Source organism: Rutidosis leptorrhynchoides, chromosome 9, assembly GCF_046630445.1.
Source record: "Rutidosis leptorrhynchoides isolate AG116_Rl617_1_P2 chromosome 9, CSIRO_AGI_Rlap_v1, whole genome shotgun sequence".
NCBI lineage: Eukaryota > Viridiplantae > Streptophyta > Magnoliopsida > Asterales > Asteraceae > Rutidosis > Rutidosis leptorrhynchoides.
The window spans coordinates 131092124-131107613 of NC_092341.1; positions in this window are offsets into that span (position 1 = coordinate 131092124).

Consider the following 15490-nt stretch of genomic DNA (forward strand, 5'->3'; position numbering starts at 1 on the left):
CCGTTCATATACATTATAAATGATTCACAATAGTTGATTACATCGCGAGGTATTTGACCTCTATATGATACATTTTACAAACATTGCATTCGTTTTTAAAAGACAAACTTTCTTTACAACGAAAGTTGACGGCATGCACACCATTTCATAATACATCCAACTATAATTGGCTTAATAATAATCTTGATGAACTCAATGACTCGAATGCAACGTCTTTCAAAATATGCCATGAATGACTCCAAGTAATATCCTTAAAATGAGCTAATGCACAACGGAAGATTTCTTTAATACCTGAGAATAAACATGCTTTAAAATGTCAACCAAAAGGTTGGTGAGTTCACAGGTTTATCATAACAATCATTTCAATATATTAATAGACCACAAGATTTCCGTTTATAAATATATGTACACTCGCAAGTGTATAAAAGTATTCTATAAGTTGTAGGCACCCGGTAACAAGCCTTAACGTTCATGTTTTACCCTCTGAAGTACACCAGATCAGGTGTGTTTAAAATAACCTCGAAGTACTAAAGCATCCCATAGTCAGGATGGGGTTTGTCAGGCCCAATAGATCTATCTTTAGGATTCGCGCCTACCGTACATAGATAAGTAGTTTAATGTTACCAAGCTAAGGGTATATTTCTGGTTTAAACCCACGTAGAATTAGTTTTAGTACTTGTGCCTATTTCGTAAAACATTAATAAAAACAGCGCATGTATTCTCAGTCCCAAAAATATATATAAAAGGGAGCAAATGAAACTCACAATACTGTATTTCATAGTAAAAATACATATAACGTCATTTAATAAGTGCAAGGTTGGCCTCGGATTCACGAACGTATCAATATTGAGATTCAATATTGCAGGAAAGTACGTAGACGCAACGGAGATGATAAACACTAGATTGACCTCACGAGCATACCCATGAACCATACCCATCACCTCCATAGCTATAACCCATAATTTCCTTAGCTTCGACTCATTCAAAAAAACTATTTTGAAATCACTCGGACAGCACTCCGTCGTAATATTTTATGTATACTAATAATATCTTGAAATAATACAGAGCAAATATATATATATATATATATATATATATATATATATATATATATATATATATATATATATATATATATATATATATATATATATATATATATATATATATATATATATATATATATATATATATATATATATCAATTGAGAGAGTTTAGAGAAATATATTTTCAAGTTTCTATGAAATAATGAAACCTATTGAATTCTATTTATAGTAGATTTTTGAATTATAAAAGTGAATTATTAAAGTATGAATTATTAAAGTGAATTATTAAAGTATGAATTATTAAAGTGAATTATTAAAGTATGAATTATTAAAGTGAATTATTAAAGTATGAATTATTAAAGTTAAAGTAAAGTAAAAGTAAAGTAAAGGTAAAGTTAACGTATAGTAAAAGTATAAAAAAACTATGTATGTATAATACGCGTATAAATATATATAATATTAATTTAAATAGTTATATATATTTAATGAAATAAAATATAAATATCGTTATATTTATTATACTGGTTAAGTAATGAGTTGTCAAAAGTGATTCTAGATATTTATAAAAGTTATATACGTTTCAATAATAAAGTTCTTTTTAAATTGAAAACGTCTTTGTACGTTTGAAAATAGATTAATAGAATATTATGAAAACCAATTGTCCACTAACTTTTGTCTAACTTTCGTAAATGACACTTTTTGTTTTTATTTATAAATAGCTTTACAAATTATTCTGAATATCGTTAAGAGGAATAGATTTTCTCAAATCATAGTGGACCTCTCAACAGAGACTTGTAATCATAATTCAATGTTTCTGATAATTCAATCATTTAATATATTTTTTTTCGTCGAAAATCATATTGAAACAAATACGTTCGTGTAAAGTATTATACGTTTAATACTTTATTAATATTCTCAAGTATATACATATACATATCTATTTATATATAACGGTTCGTGAATCGTCGGAATTTGGTCGACGTTATAATGAATGTATGAACACAGTTTAAAATTCTTGAGATTTAACTTAACAAACTTTGCTTATCGTGTCTGAATAATATAAAGATTAAAGTTTAAATTTGGTCGGAAATTTCCGGGTCGTCACAGTCATCGGGATAAGATCAATTTTAAACGTTTCGGAACCAAACACAACATCACAATCATTACACACATCAACCCCTTACACCGTCTTACCATCCGCTATTTCAACTTCTACCGGATGACTTAACTTAGCTAGCGGTTTCTCAAGCTTAGACACAAATCTTGGAGAAACAAACAATAAATTAGCACCGCTATCAAATAGGATCCTTTCCGGATTAGAGTTAACCATGAAAGTACCTGAGACAACTTCGTTTGATTGCTTGGCTTCATCATTGGTCATCAAATATTTTCGCCCCCGAGCCGTACCCGCCACCTTCTCCAACTTCTTAACATGATCACCCCGCAACTCGGGATATTCCATCCTTCGGTGCCCTTCTTTGTTACAAATAAAACAAGTGATTTTGTTTGTAACGGATTGGTTTGGACAATTGCGAGCCATGTGCCCCTTTTGCCCACAATTGTAGCATGAATAAGAATAACTCCCGGAAGCGCTCTTCTTCATGCTACCAACACTTTCGGCACCCTTTTTGTTCTTCTTGCTTGAAAAGTTCGACTGACTCGAACCCTCGAACTTTCTTTTACCAAAAGTAAAACCACCCTTTTTCATGACAAGCGCTTCAAAACCTTTAGCCATGTCGAACAACTGATCAAAACTCTTCACCACGTTCACACTAATCTTCTTTTGATAGTTGTCCTTCAAGATTCGATAGAAGTCTTCCTTCAACATTTTATCATTCCCGACATACTCCGGGAAAAATTGGGTCTTTGACAAGAAAACGGATTTGAGTGTTCAAATCCATCGACCCTTGCCTCAAGGCACGAAACTCGTCTTTAAGCCTTGTAAGATCGGCCGACGTTCGGTACTCTTTGAAAAATTCCGTCTTGAATTCATCCCAAGTGAATTCCATGCATTGCTCTTCACCATAAAGCCGAATCTTTTCATCCCACCACATCTTGGCATCACCCCTTAACATGCTACAACCGTACCTCGTATTTTTATCGAGAGGGCATTCACAAGTACGAAAGGCCCCCTCCATATCGGAGATCCAACGGGCACTCTTAAGGGGGTCTCGTTCACCATCGAAGGTAGGAGGTTGAGAATCCTTGAAATTATTATAAAATAAGTCCCGTCTCCCCACATTATCTTCTTGTAGAACAAGCTTAACTTGTTCCTTAACCACATTGACTAGTTGCTCGTCGATCGTATCTAGAAACATCTTCTTAACGTCTTCGAGAAACTCCGCCTTTTGACGTTTAAAGATAGCCTCGACTTTAGCCATGAACTCAACATCCTCACTCGTACCTCCTTCATTGGTGTCGTGTCCATTTCTCATCTTCATTCTATAAAACGGAAATAGGTTAAACAACGAACGAAAAGACATGACACATATACATATTCACCTCACCGCCCTATCTTACTCAACAATCGTCGTACATCGCTTGTTTGACTCCACTTGAACCCGTAACAATGGTAGCTAATCATTGTTACGCCAGCACGTCGCATTAACTCGCTAGTACAACGTCTATCTCGCTTGATGATTGCAAAACACAACACAAAACAATTAGCGCATAGTTAGCTCGCCTAAACCTAGGCACTAACCAATCCATGGTCCGCCCGTCTCCTACAAGTCCCGCATAAAGCGCATACACAATACAAGTCTAAGTCTAGGCACCTATCTCAAGTCGCCTAAATCCCTTAGACCATGCTCTGATACCACTTGTAACAACCCGACTTTGTTATCTCAAAAACACGCTTAAAAAAAAAATTCTGGGTCAGTACATCTGGAGGGCGTCCAGGATTCTGGACGGCGTCCAGCATTCTGGACGGCGTCCAACATTCTGGATGGCGTCCAGCACTGAAGGCCAGGACGACGTCCAGCCTTTGGGGACGGCGTCCCAATGAACTGCCAGGGACTGATCTAGGTGTCCCGCTTACGCGAGCGGAAAACCCACTTTCTGACACTTTTAAGCGAAAACCATTTCACAACATGATATAATAAGTTAAACTAAGATATTCCCACCATAAAACCAAGTTTTACAACATCGGGGCCACATCGGCCGTTTAACGAGTTTCGTTCAAAAATACAAGTTCGACCATAAGAGTTTAAATTCCAAACGACACCTAGAGCATGGTGTTTGGGGTTAAACTACCCACATATTGGCCAAACTTCAAAAGCTAACACATCCAAAAGCGTCCCCTATCAAAACAAAGCGGGATCTCTAATCCAACCGAACGCCCTTACCCTTGTCGACGCCCGAGCCTATAAAAAGGTAAACAACGAGAGGGTAAGAAAAGCTTAGTGAATGCAATAATTATACACATACATATATAATCTACTTAATTGCAATCACTTACACAACTACCCCATACACGCTAGCATTTTAAAAATTTGCATACCATCTCAAAATACAAATGCTAAGTCCACGATCTCATGAGCTAGCACAAACGATAGCATATAACACGAACAATATATTATGCTATACTACAACACATAACCATGGTTAACCAATCGTACAAGGAATGGTACTTGAATTTCCCATCGGTGTTCATAACAACCATTAGAGTACTTAACACGTCGTACACTAATCCCACGGGTGGCATCTTAACACGTCGATGCTTCATCCCGGGTGGCGTCTTAACACGTCGATACTTCACCCCGGATGGCGTCTTAACACGTCGACACTTCATCCGTTAACTTCTTGGAGTGGCATCTTAGCACATCGATACTTCACTTCGGATGGCGTCTTAACACGTCGACACTTCATCCGTTAACTTCTTGGAGTGGCATCTTAGCACATCGATACTTCATCCGTCTTAACACATTGACACTTCACCCGTCATATTACTTTGAGTGGTGTCTTAGCACATCGACACTTCACTCGTCACGTGAAATATGGTGTCTTAGCACATCGACACTTCACATCTCACGCTACAACAAATAAATACATTATATACCTGAAACAACCCAACCCGTATTCCATACGATAATTTTTTTTTTTTTATAATACACATTTACGCGTCAATTAAATATGTAAACCATTCCATGAGTTCCATTTAAAACGTACCACAATTTAAATGTTTACAAGGCACGAAGGCCATTAATTAAGTTTAATACAAGTTCGACCCACTACAAATGATAGTTTATAATCCAAACGACACTTCGAGCATGGTTTGGGACTAAACTACCCAAAACGTTAGGCCAACTTCCAAAAGCTCCAACAAAACATCATCAAAGGACACCTAGTGCCCAACAACCCCTTTTCCCCTATCCGTACCTGCATCTAAAAAGATAAACAACGAGAGGGGTAAGCTAACGCTTAGTGAATGCAACAATTATACAAGTTCATATATAACCTACTTACTTGCAATCACTTACCATACCGCATACAAGCTAGCAATTCGATAACTATGCAAACATCATGCATAAACTACTATCCACAATTCACAAGAAGCTAGCAACAACAATAGCATGTAGTTCACAATTCAATTATGCTAGATACGAATTCAAACAACCATGGTTAACCAATCGTACATGGGAACAGTACTCGTAAAAGACCGTCGGAGTTCATAACATCCATTAGTGTTACTTAAACACCGCGTAATCACTAATCCCCCATGACAATGTGGCGTCTTGAACACCGCGACGATTCCACATGTCAATCCAAACAATGAGTGGTGCCTTGAACACCGCGGCATCCACTCCCATGACAATGTGGTGTCTTAAACACCGCGAAAATACCACATGTCAATCAAACAATGAGTAGTGTCTTGAACACCGTGATAATACTACTCGTTACGTAGAATATGGTGTCTTGAACATCGCGACAATGCCACATTCATACTACACAAATAAATACATTATATACGTACACGCATAATTATTCCACTCACCTTAATACAAGGATGATGATTATGCACTTCCGAACTTCAAAGCAATGTACCTAATTCATTAAGTACACATTCAATTACACAACTAGTGGAGTTAACCACAATACTTACACTTGAGCATTTAATGACCCAATTTGCATTAAATGAATCAACTACACCAAAACCGCCCATAAATGGCAATGTCTCATATTAAATCACTAAGGCTAGTGATTTAAAGTCTACTAACCTCAACTAACATAACTTAAGGTAATTTCATACCCAATTCATCCGAACTAGGTCAACATTACTCTTTTGACCCATTTTAACATTTACACATTCAACTTAGTCAAACATGACCCATTTACAATTCCTTCAACATTAATCAAGTGTTTTAATGCTTAACAACATAATTTACACTTACAAATCTCATTTCATTTGACCAAAACTCTAGATTATGGCCATTAGGGTTTACTTTCATCGATCTAACCCAAAACCCACCCATTTAACCCTCAAATGGGTCACACAATGTTCCACATGAACTAAACCCTAGCTTAAACTAAATAAAACTCAAATCATAGAGTTAAGACATACCAAAACTATCAAAGTGTAGCTAGAGATGCAAGGAACAACTTTAACACTTGGGTTCGGGCAAGATTCGACCTTCTTCTTCACCAAAATAAGCATTCTCACTCTTAAAACTTCACTCTCTCTCTAGATTTGTTTTTAATTAAATGGAAAAGAAATAAATGAAGAGGAGATGAGGTTGAACTAGCCATAAAGTCTCAAAAACCGGCCATGGGTGAAAAGACCTAAAAACCCCTAAAAGATTCCAATTAAAAAGGCTAAAATTGTCAAACAGCGACATTTGTCGCGTTTCGCGACACAGTGTCGCGTCTCGCGACAACCAAACGCGATAAACACAATTCAAACGCGATAACCTTGACAGAACTGAAATTCTAGAGCTGTCGCGTCCCAGCCCACTTTGTCGCGTATCACGACACACCAGGACGCGATGGGACACCTTCAGACGCGACAGAAGGCCTGATCAAACCATTTTCCAATATTTTCAATATTTGAACCATACAAACTCGAACATAGCTACAATATTAAACGTACACGGAGTTAGATGCGCACCTTAAGTCATATTCAGGGAAAATGGGATGTTACAACTCTCCCCCACTTGAATCGGAGCGCGTCCTCGCGATCCAAGCCGCATGACAATCCGGAAGATAAACCAACACAAACTCTTCGGATTCCCATGTAAACTCGGAACCCTTTCGATGTCGCCATTGTACTTTGAAGGTTCTCACTTCCTTGTTTCGCAACATCTTAACCTTCTCATCAAGGATTGCAATCGGCTCTACCGCATACTCTAGCTTGTTATTCAACGTAATCTCATCTAGCGGCACCCAAGTCGAGTCATCCGCAAGACACCTACGGAGATGGGAAACATGAAACGTATTATGAATCCCCGTAAGCTCTTCGGGCAACTCTAGTCTATAAGCGACCTCACCAACACGTTCCAAAACCTTGAAAGGACCAATAAATCGAGGAGCTAACTTTCCAAGCTTTCGAAAATGAATAACACCTTTCCATGGAGAAACCTTAAGCATCTCCATGTCACCTCCTTGAAATTCGATCGTTCGTCTACCTTTATCGGCATAAGATTTTTGCCTATCTTGCGCCGCCTTAAGTCGAGCCCGAATCATCTCAATTTTACTATTCATCTCTAGGACCAAATCGGTACTCCCGATTTCTCGTTGACCCACTTCTCCCAACAAATGGGAGTTCGACATCTACACCCATAAAGAATCTCATAAGGTGGCATTCCAATACTAGTGTGGTAACTATTATTGTACGAGAATTCCACCAATGGTAAGTGCTCATCCCAACTACCACCAAAATCAATAATACACGCCCTTAACATATCCTCCAACGTTTGGTTCGTACGCTCGGTTTGACCGTCCGTTTGAGGATGATACGCCGTGCTCATTTTCAATTGAGTACCCATATCTTCATGAAACTTGTTCCAAAATCGAGACGTGAAACGAGTATCTCGATCCGAAACAATAGATATAGGAACCCCATGCCTCAATATCACCTCCTTGATAAACAACTTGGATAAAGTCTCCGATGATATCGTTTCCCAAATGGGAAGAAACAAAGCACTATTCGTCAATCTATCAACTATCACCCAAATCGTATCATATTGGGTTCTCGCCGTCTTTGGTAACTTGGTAATGAAGTCCATGGTAATGTGCTCCCATTTCCATTTCGTGACTTCCAATGGTTGTAACTTACCGTACGGCTTTTGGTGTTCGGCTTTAACTTGCAAACACGTGACGCATTGCTCAACATACTTAACCACATCACGTTTCATACCGGGCCACCAATAATCTTTCCTCAAATCATAGTACATCTTTGTTGCACCCGGATGAATGGAATACTTTGACTTATGTGCTTCATCAAGTAACACTTGTCGGTTACCACCCATCTTAGGTACCCACACTCTTCCTTGAAACGATAATAAACCACGCGAGCCCATAGTAATGAACTCCGTTTATCCCACAATCCGCTCTTCATGCTTGTTGTGAACATACGCCTCTATTTGAATCTCACTAAGCTTTACAAGGAAATCGTTAGTGATGATCATGCGTAACGACCCTACTCGTATTTCTGGATGTTGACTCTTTCTACTCAACGCATCCGCGACCACGTTCGCCTTACCCGGATGATAAAGTATTTCACAATCATAATCCTTTACCACATCCATCCACCTACGTTGACGATAATTCAAATCTCATTGACTAAAGAGATGTTTCAAACTCTTATGATCCGAATAAATCGTACACTTGACACCATACAAGTAGTGGCGCCAAATCTTCAATGCATGTACCACCGCCGCCAATTCAAGGTCATGAGTCGGGTATCTCTTTTCGTGTTCCTTTAATTGTCGAGAGGCATAAGCGATGACTTTACCTCTTTGCATTAAAACACACCCGAGCCCATTTAACGAAGCATCACAATAAACCATCATGTCTTCTACCCCTTCCGGCAACACTAACACCGGAGCTTGACACAACTTCTCTTTTAGCAATTGAAAAGCAATTTCTTGCTCGTTTTCCCAATTGAACCTTACATTCTTCCTCGTCAACTTCGTCAAAGGAGAAGCAATCTTAGAAAAGTCTTGGATAAACCTACGATATTAACCGGCCAATCCGAGAAAACTTCGGATTTCCGTAGGCGTAGTCGGTTTCCCCCAACTCTTCACCGTCTCAATCTTCCCCGGATCTACTTGGATACCTTCTTTATTCACGATATGGCCAAGGAATTGAACTTCCCTTAGCCAAAATTCACATTTGGAGAATTTTGCATACAACTTCTCCTTCCGCAACGTCTTCAATACTTCGCGCAAATGGTGCTCATGTTCCTTCATACTCTTAGAATAAACAAGTATGTCGTCAATGAACACAATTACCGACTTATCCAACATGGGTTGGCACACTCGGTTCATTGAATCCATGAATACCGCCGGTGCATTCATAAGACCAAAAGGCATAACTACAAACTCAAAATGCCCGTAACGAGTTCGAAAAGCCATTTTCTCTATGTCTTCCTCACAGACCCGCACTTGATGATAGCCGGACCGTAGGTCAATCTTAGAAAAATACGTTGCACCTTGGAGTTGGTCAAACAAATCATCAATCCGAGGCAATGGATAACGATTCTTGATCGTCACTTTGTCCAACTCCTGATAATCGATGCACATCCGCATACTACCATCTTTCTTTTTCACAAACAAAACCGGAGCACCCCATGGCGAGGAACTCGGTCGAATAAAACCCTTCTCAAGTAACTCTTGGGTTTGATTTAACAATTCTTGCATTTCCGTCGGCGCTAAACGATAAGGGGTTTTAGCTATGGGAGTAGCTCCCGGAACCAACTCAATGCGAAATTCGACTTGTCTTTCCGTCGGGACACCCGGTAATTCATCCGGAAAATCATCTTCAAATTCATTAACCACCAGGATTTCACGAATAGGTGGTGGCTCATCACGAATATCAACTACATGGGCAAGAAAAGCAATGCCACCACTAACAAGGAAACGATGTGCCCGTGCAAAAGTGCATATCGGCACAAGTCTTCTTCGCTTATCGCCATGAATAATTAACTCTCCCCCACTTGGGGTCTTCACACGAATGAATTTATCATGGAATGCAATATCGGCTCTATAACGATCGAGCCAATCCATACCAACAACAATATCAAAATCACCCAAAGTCATCGGAATGAGATCGATTTCAAAAGTTTCGGTACCAAACACAACATTACAATTTTTACAAACATCAACTCCTAGCACCGTTTTACCATCCGCTATTTCGACTTCTACCGGATGAGTTAACTTAGCTAGCGGTTTATTCAACTTAGGCACAAATCTTGGAGACACAAACGACAAGTTAGCACCACTATCAAAAAGCATACGTGCCGGACTAGAGTTAACCATGAAAGTACCTGAGACGACTTCATTTGATTGTTTGGCTTCTTCATTCGTCATCAAGTAGTTGCGACCCCTAGCCGTACCCGCCGCTTTCTCCAATTTCTTAACATGATCATTGTTCAAATTGGGACATTCCGGCCTCTTATGCCCTTCTTTACCACAATTATAACAAGTGAGTTTGGTTGTAGAAGGAGGGTTAGTGCAATCACGGGCCCTATGTCCCTTTCGTCCACAATTGTGGCAAGAATAATGGAACTCTCCGGGAACACTTTTCATCACACTACTGACACTCTCGGTTGCACCCTTACTCTTCTTGTTCGAATGACTTGTAGCTTCGAACTTTCTCTTGCCAAAAGTAAAGCCACTCTTTCTTAACACGAGCGCCTCAAAACCTTTGGCCATATTAAACAACTCATCGAAACTCTTCACCACGTTCACACTTATCTTTTCTTGATAACTATCATTCAAGATTCGATAGAAATCTTCTTTCAACATTTTATCATTCCCGACATACTCCGGGCAAAATTGGGTCTTGGACAAAAACACGGATTTGAGAGTGTTCAAATCCATCGACCCTTGCCTCAAGGAACGTAACTCGTCCTTAAGCCTAGTAAGATCAGCCGGAGTTCGGTATTCATCGAAAAACTCTTTCTTGAATTCATCCCAAGTGAATTCCATGCATTGTTCTTCGCCATAAAGTTGAATCTTCGCGTCCCACCACAATTTAGCATCGCCCCTCAACATACTACACCCGTACCTTGTCTTCTTATCGAGAGGACATTCACAAGTACGAAAAGCCCCCTCCATATCGGAGATCCATCGGGCACTCTTAAGAGGATCCCTTTCACCTTCAAAGGTGGGAGGTTGAGAATCCTTGAAGTTCTTATAGAAAAAGTCCCGTCTTCCCACATTATCTTCATGAAGAACGGCCTTAACTTGATCCTTTACTACATTGACTAGTTGCTCGTCAATCGTATCAAGAAATATTTTCTTAACGTCTTCGAGAAACTCCTCTTTTTGACGTTTAAAGATGGCCTCTACCTTGGCCGTGAACTCAGGGTCCTCGCTCGTGCCCCCATTATCGGTGTCGTGTCCATTTCTCATCTTCATTCTATAAAAGGAGAGAGGTTAAACAACGAATGAAAAGACATGACATGCACATATACACATATTCATCATACCGCTCCACCTTGCTCAACAATCATCGTACATCGCTCGTTTGACACGATTTGCACCCGTAACAATGGTAGCTAGTCATTGCTACGCGAGCACGTTGCATTAATTTGCTAGTACAACGCCTATCTCGCTTAATGATTACATCTACACCACAAAACAATTAGTGCGAGGTTAAATCACATAGATCTAAGCACTAACAATTCCCGATTCGACCCGAAGTCCTACAAGTCCCGCATAAAAGCGCATACACAATAAAGTCTAAGTCTAGGCACCTATCCTGAGTCGCCTAAATCTCTTAGACCATGCTCTGATACCAGTTGAAACAACCCAACCCGTATTCCATACGATAATTTTTTTTTATAATACACATTTATCCAATTAAATATGTAAACCATTCCACGAGTTCCATTTAAAACGTACCACAATTTAAATGTTTACAAGGCACGAACGCCATTAATTAAGTTTAATACAAGTTCGACCAACTACAAATGATAGTTTATAATCCAAACGACACTTCGAGCATGGTTTGGGACTAAACTACCCAAAACGTTAGGCCAACTTCCAAACGCTCCAACGAAACATCATCAAAGGACACCTAGTGCCCAACAACCCCTTTTCCCCTATCCGTACCTGCATCTAAAAAGATAAACAACGAGAGGGGTAAGCTAACGCTTAGTGAATGCAACAATTATACATGTTCATATATAACCTACTTACTTGCAATCACTTACCATACCGCATACAAGCTAGCAATTCGATAACTATGCAAACATCATGCATAAACTACTATCCACAATTCACAAGAAGCTAGCAACAACGATAGCATGTAGTTCACAATTCAATTATGCTAGATATGAATTCACACAACCATGGTTAACCAATCATACATGGGAACGGTACTCGTAAAAGACCGTCGGAGTTCATAACATCCATTAGTGTTACTTAAACACCGCGTAATCACTAATCCCCCATGACAATGTGGCGTCTTGAACACCGCGACGATTCCACATGTCAATCCAAACAATGAGTGGTGCCTTGAACACCGCGGCATCCACTCCCATGACAATGTGGTGTCTTAAACAACGCGACAATACCACATGTCAATCAAACAATGAGTAGTGTCTTGAACACCGCGACAATACTACTCGTTACGTAGAATGTGGTGTCTTGAACACCGAGACATTGCTACATTCATACTACACAAATAAATACATTATATACGTACACGCATAATTATTCCACTCACCTTAATACAAGGATGATGATTATGCACTTCCGAACTTCAAAGCAATGTACCTAATTCATTAAGTACACATTCAATTACATAACTAGTGGAGTTAACCACAATACTTACACTTGAGCATTTAATGACCCAATTTGCATTAAATGACTCAACTACACCAAAACTGCCCATAAATGGTAATGTCTCATATTAAATTACTAAGGCTAGTGATTTAAAGTCTACTAACCTCAACTAACATAACTTAGGGTAATTTCATACCCAATTCACCCGAACTAGGTCAACATTACTCTTTTGACCCATTTTAACATTTACACATTCAACTTAGTCAAACATGACCCATTTACAATTCCTTCAACATTAATCAAGTGTTTTAATGCCTAACAACACAATTTACACTTACAAATCTCATTTCATTTTACCAAAACTCTAGATTATGGCCATTAGGGTTTACTTTCATCGATCTAACCCAAAACCCACCCATTTAACCCTCAAATGGGTCACACAATGTTCCACATGAACCAAACCCTAGCTTAAACTAAATAAAACTCAAATCATAGAGTTAAGACATACCAAAACTATCAAAGTGTAGCTAGAGATGCAAGGAACAACTTTAACACTTGGGTTCGGGCAAGATTCAACCTTCTTCTTCACCAAAATAAGCTTTCTCACTCTTAAAACTTCACTCTCTCTCTAGATTTGTTTTTAATTAAATGGAAAAGAAATAAATGAAGAGGAGATGAGGTTGAACCAGCCATAAAGTCTCAAAAACCAGCCATGGGTGAAAAGACCTAAACACCCCTAAAAGATTCCAATTAAAAAGGCTAAAATTGTCAAACAGCGACATTTGTCGCGTTTCGCGACACAGTGTCGCGTCTCGCGACAACCAAACGCGATAAACACAATTCAAACGCGATAACCTTGACAGAACTGAAATTTTAGAGCTGTCGCGTCCCAGCCCACTTTGTCGCGTATCGCGACACACCAGGACGCGATGGGACACCTTCAGACGCGACAGAAGGCCTGATCAAACCATTTTCCAATATTTGAACCATACAAACTCGAACATAGCTACAATATTAAACGTACACGGAGTTAGATGCGCACCTTAAGTCATATTCAGGGAAAACGGGATGTTACAATACCTACGCATATAATTATTCCACTCACCTTAACACGTCGGTGATGATTACACTTCCGTACTCTTCAAAGCAAAGTACCTAATACATTACGCACATAGATCAATCATACATTCAAGTTGGTCAACCAACTTATTCGTCATACAAGTGCCATTTGGCCCATAGTGCAAACGTGACCCATTTGCACCATTCATTCTAACACTAGGTCGGGATTTTGTCAAACCCTTACTAACGATTCAATTATGGTCTTAAAACACTTTTCAACACAAAGTTATCTCACTTCACACCTATTAACCCACTTTGGCCACCAAAGACACATTTGATCCATTTCAAGGTTATCACACCCATTTGAGTCACTATCATACCCAAATACACCCATTCACTTTAAAATCTAAGTGTGCTAGTGATTTGCTATCATTTAACACCCATATACACCTTTTAACATTTCCAAACCCTAGGTTAGTCATCTTTGGGTCCTCATTACCTAAACGTACCTAAAAACCTCCAAAACTCTAACAATTGAGTTTTATGTTCATCTTTACCCCAAACCCTAACCCTTAAACAATCAAAACAAGGAAAATCAAGGTTAAGACTTACCACTACAACCAAAATGTAGCTAGGGACTAGATGAACAACTTTAGAACTCGCACTTAGACCCGATTCGACCTTCTTCTTCCTTGATTTGAGCTCTCTCACTCTAGAAACCCTTTTCTCTCTCTAAATTGAATTGGAAGTGATGTGGTTGTTGAAAATGGAGTAAATGATGCTCCAAAACTGATCTAGGGCCTTAAATTCGGTCCCCATGTGAATTTATCACTTTGCCCTCTTTAAAATATCCAAAAACAGATAGCTGGCCCGCCAGACCATTTGGACGGTGTCCAATAGTGTGGACGGCGTCCAGCCCTTCACACTGGGACGGCGTCCCACCATTTTGGACGGCGTCCCAAACAACTGAGAGAAACTGGATCTTACATACTCCCTCCGTCCCATATTAATAGTCCAGTATTCCATTTTGAGTTGTCCCAAATTAATAGTCTACTTTCATATATAGATAAGAATAATAAGGTAAAGTTCTATTATGTCCTTAATGTATGTGGATAGGATTAAAAGAGAAAGAAAAAATAAGGGTAAAAATGTAAAGTAAAGATAAAGTACAGTACCTTTATGACATTTTCTTCTTCAACTGTGTATTTTTTTTGTTTGTGGACTATTAATATAGGACGAAGGAAGTTTTAATTAAATACATCTCAGTTGAATACTATATGTACAATTCTCCTATTTAATTCGCGTATTGTAACAGCTTTCATAAATAAAATTTGATTCTAGTCCAAAAGGTGCAGAAATTTTGTAGTTTTATTAGAGTCGTGTGCTAGCTTACTTTTTTTTTTCTTTGATCATAGATCATCCAGGGAAGACTAAAC